This window comes from Dryobates pubescens, chromosome Z (genome assembly GCF_014839835.1).
Source record: "Dryobates pubescens isolate bDryPub1 chromosome Z, bDryPub1.pri, whole genome shotgun sequence".
Lineage (NCBI taxonomy): Eukaryota > Metazoa > Chordata > Aves > Piciformes > Picidae > Dryobates > Dryobates pubescens.
In genome coordinates, this window is record NC_071657.1 from 105,587,720 (window position 1) to 105,591,702 (window position 3,983).

Below are 3,983 nucleotides of genomic sequence, written 5' to 3' on the forward strand. Positions count from 1 at the left end.
GAACAGGATGGGGCCAAACACTGATCCCTGGGGCACACCACTAGTGACTGGCTGCCAGCTGGATGTGGCACCATTCACCACCACTCTCTGGGCTTGGCCCTCCAGCCAGTTCCTAACCCAGCATAGAGTGCTGCTGTCCAAGCCATGGGCTGACAGCTTGGCCAGGAGTTTGCTGTGGGGATGGTGTCAAAGGCCTTGCTGAAGTCCAGGTAGACTACATCCACAGCCTTCCCCACATCCACCAGGCAGGTCACCTGATCATAGAAGGAGATCAGGTTGGTGAGGCAGGACCTGCCCTTCCTAAATCTATTCTGTCTGGGCCTGATCCCTTAGCCATCCTGCAGGTGTGCTGTGATTGCCCCCAAGATGATCTGCTCCATAATCTTTCCTAGCACTGAGGTCAGGCTGACAGGCCTGTAGTTTGCAGAATCCTCTATCCAGCCCTTCTTGTGGATGGGCATCACATTGGCCAGTAAAAAAATTTATGGAACACTCCACAAATTTGTGTGCCATCCTTGTGCAAGGGCCATGCTAATCTTCTCTGTATCGTTCCAAGTTTAGTATATGTGCTGCCGAAGCAAGCGCAGATACATAGTATGATGTAGGAGTATTAGAAGATCAAAAGAGGTAAAGGCAAAGGAATCACTTCTGTGGTGTTCAAGGCTTGCTTGTCAAGGGCACGGAGAGAAATCAGGCAGCTGCTTTCCCTGGAAGGAACTGAAAATGTAGAATAGACTACCCTGAAGTCCAGAAAGAAGGTATTGAAAACATCAATGGGTTTTGGGAGGGAGAGTCTGGAGAAATTAGGAACATCATTGGTCTCTGAGAGAGAAAAATCAGACAAGTTACCAGCTTTTGCAAGAGAGCCAAGAGAAGCTGGAGACATCAGTGTCTTTTGATAGAAAGAGCTGGGAAAAGCTAGTACCAGTGTTGGTTTCTGAAAAGGAGAAATTGGAAGCACTGTTGACTTCTGAAAGACAGAGCCAGGAAAAGTTACAGACAGTGCTGTTTTTTGGAAAGGAGGAAATGGAAGCTAGAGTAGATATCCTCATTGCTGAACCCCAAACCCTAAATAGGGAACACTGGGAACTTAAAACACTATTTGCCTCAGCCAAAGAGTGAAGAAGGAAATTACAGGAAAAATTAAATCTTTTATTGGGCCTAATAGCATCCTCAGTCTCAGTTAAACAATTCCACAAATCACTACACTGTGTGGATCCAGGGACATTGCAGTTGTCTGGGGCAGTGAGAGTGACAGCAATGTTCCTGTTAAAAACTTGTGACCTGGCTCCAGAACCCAATGTCTTTACAACCACTGACTAAAACTGAAGTTAAAGATGAGGGGGATGGCAATGTTCATGTTATGATGTGCTCCATTTCATGGTCTTCAGCTGAGTTAGGTCTCAGAAGCACTCCAGGCATCCCGATGAGTCAGCGACAGATATATGCAGCAAGTTTCCCTAATGGGGGGAGATCAAATCCAATTAAGTGAGGAGAAAGCATGAGGCTATTGGGGTCCTGGAGTATTTTTAGTCACTAGACAGTGATATTGATTCTTCAGAAACTTCACAGGCTCATTTCTGGGCAGGCAGCTTGCAGCCACATGAAAGAGCCTTTTGTTATTAAAACTGCCAGTTTCTCAGATCTCACGGGGTCTGTGCAAAAAGCAGCAGCATACAAGTGATGTATGAGAAGGATGCACTAAGCAGGTCTCTGATGTCAGCTCCTATCAACCCTGCACAGTTAAATCCCTCTATCCATGGCCTCCTGGACAGCCTTAAAACGTGTAGCTAACACTCGGGGCTGCACACAAACTGCCCATGCTGTGAATGCTTCTGCATCTCAGGGGCAGACTCCACAGCAGCTGGCACATGTAACAACCTGGAGTGAAGCTGTGCAAGAAGCAGTGGATTATGGGTGTCACATGGACTGAAGCAAAACAACTACAGGGGAAGTTACAGAACGTACACAATGAATTCATCAGGTTCAGGCTGTTAAGCCAAACCAGCTTCTAAAACAAAATCTGACAAAGAAGAAAATGGCTTTTGGCATAGAGCTCTAGAACTGGACTTAACGTGGCAGGCATTACATGGTATGACCATTGCAAATCCTCAAGCATTAGTGGGGAAAAAATCCTCAAGCTACAGAGCGAGGAAAAAACAAACAAACCAAAAACAAACCAAAAACCAACAACCTTGCCAGGAAAAGCCAGATAGCAGATAGTTGGAGAGGAAGTTGTGCCTACTGCTCCAAATGGGGACTCACTTCACTTAAAGGAATGCTCAACTGAAAAAAATATGCAGTGACTCACCCTCCCTGGCAGGTAATAGCAATACTATTGCTCTATAATAACTGTCTCAAGCCCATTACTGAAGTTCCGGTAGGGCCTCAGAGAGTTTGTGTAAGTTGTGTAATAGACACAGGAGCACAGGTGTCTGTAATCAGTAGTGAGACTCCTAAGGACCTTGATGCAAAACCTGATCACTGCAAAGTAACATATAAGGGATACAGTGGAATTGTAAACAAGTGCCCCACTACAAAAATCACATTACAGCTTCCATGGAAGGAAAGGTTAACCCATGCTGAGGTACTGGTTGGTGCCACCAACATTAACATCTTAAGATTTGATTTACTCAGTAGTAAAGTGTGGAAACTTCCAGGTGGGACTGCCTGGAGTTTCACAGCAACACAGGCTAAAAATAACACAGTTAAATGTATTCAGTTATTAGAGACCTTAATATCCCTCCCCCCATCAGAAATCACAAATGTAAAACAGTACCCTCTACCTGCAGCCACACACTCGTGCCTTGACAAATTTCCAAGTCTGTTGCCACAAAACAGACTTGGGAAAAAAAGAGATATTATCACTTTCACTTGTTCTCCCTATAATTCTCCTGTCTAGCCAGTGAGAAAGCCAGATGGACAGTGGCAGTTTACAACTGATTTTAGGCAACTGAACACCAATACTGCACCTTTAACTGACATTGTGCCAAACACTGCAGAGCAGATAAGAAAAGGACAGTGTGATTGCTAGGAATGTTTCCATCTCCCAGATATAGCTCACAGGGGTACAGCATTTCTCAGACACCTACAGTATTTGAGCCAGCTGGCGTTGGTTAAAATGCCTCATGTTGGGACAATGGTAGTGGTGCTACCATAGTACCCACCTTTCAACCAAATTATGCTGGTTAAGATAAAACTGAGTAGATTTCTTTTCCTTTACAGATGTCCTGATGTCTCTGAACTGCACCTGGGACTAAGGATCACCAGGTGATCTGCAAGGGCTGCTAATATTTTTTTTTTACAATATAGCTACTTCTAATTTTAGTTATACATGGAAAACAAAAGTTTAGTACAAAATATTGTATTTGGGGAATCCTATTAATGCTAGTTTTGTTGAATGACAGTTTTAGCTTACGTTCAACTAATTTGAACCCAAATTGCAATTAATCTTTTGGACAAACACATAATGTTAGTCACATTACTTCATGCTTGCCAGTTCCTGAATCTGCTGAGTCTCCAGTAAATCTAGAGACAGGTAACGAAGGACTCAGGAGCACAGGTTCTTTTCATCAGTCCTCCCAGTTCAGGGGAAGGGGATTGAAAGGGCTGATAGAATTGGGAAAACCAATAAACGGTTGAGGGAGTGGTGTCATGGACAGGGCTTTGGCTTTCTAACCCACAAGACTTCCTTTCAGAAATCTGTTCTTCTGGGGGCTGAAGGGGTACACCTTTCAGAGAAGGGGAAGAGCATGTTTGGCAACAAGCTTTCCAATCCAGTTAGGAGGACTTTAAGCTGGGGTTGCTGGGGGAAGGGTTCCTCACACATCATGGCCAGTGATACTAACAGGCACCCCAGGCCTGGAGTTAAACCACAGGCTGGGAAGAGAGCACCCAGGAGGGGGTTGGTCTCTTCTCCCAGGCAACCAGCATCAGAACAAGAGGACACAGTCTCAAGCTGCATCAGGGGAAGTTTAGGCTTG

General features: G+C 44.9%; 1 non-coding gene across 1 annotated transcript; it reads right to left on the reverse strand.

Annotated features, from left to right (window-relative positions):
• Positions 1 to 478: 478 nt before the first annotated feature.
• On the reverse strand, positions 479 to 585 carry LOC128899538 (U6 spliceosomal RNA). Its single transcript, XR_008463132.1, has one exon. It is a non-coding gene; the product is annotated as a U6 spliceosomal RNA (small nuclear RNA).
• Between the last annotated feature and the right edge of the window lie 3,398 nt (positions 586 to 3,983).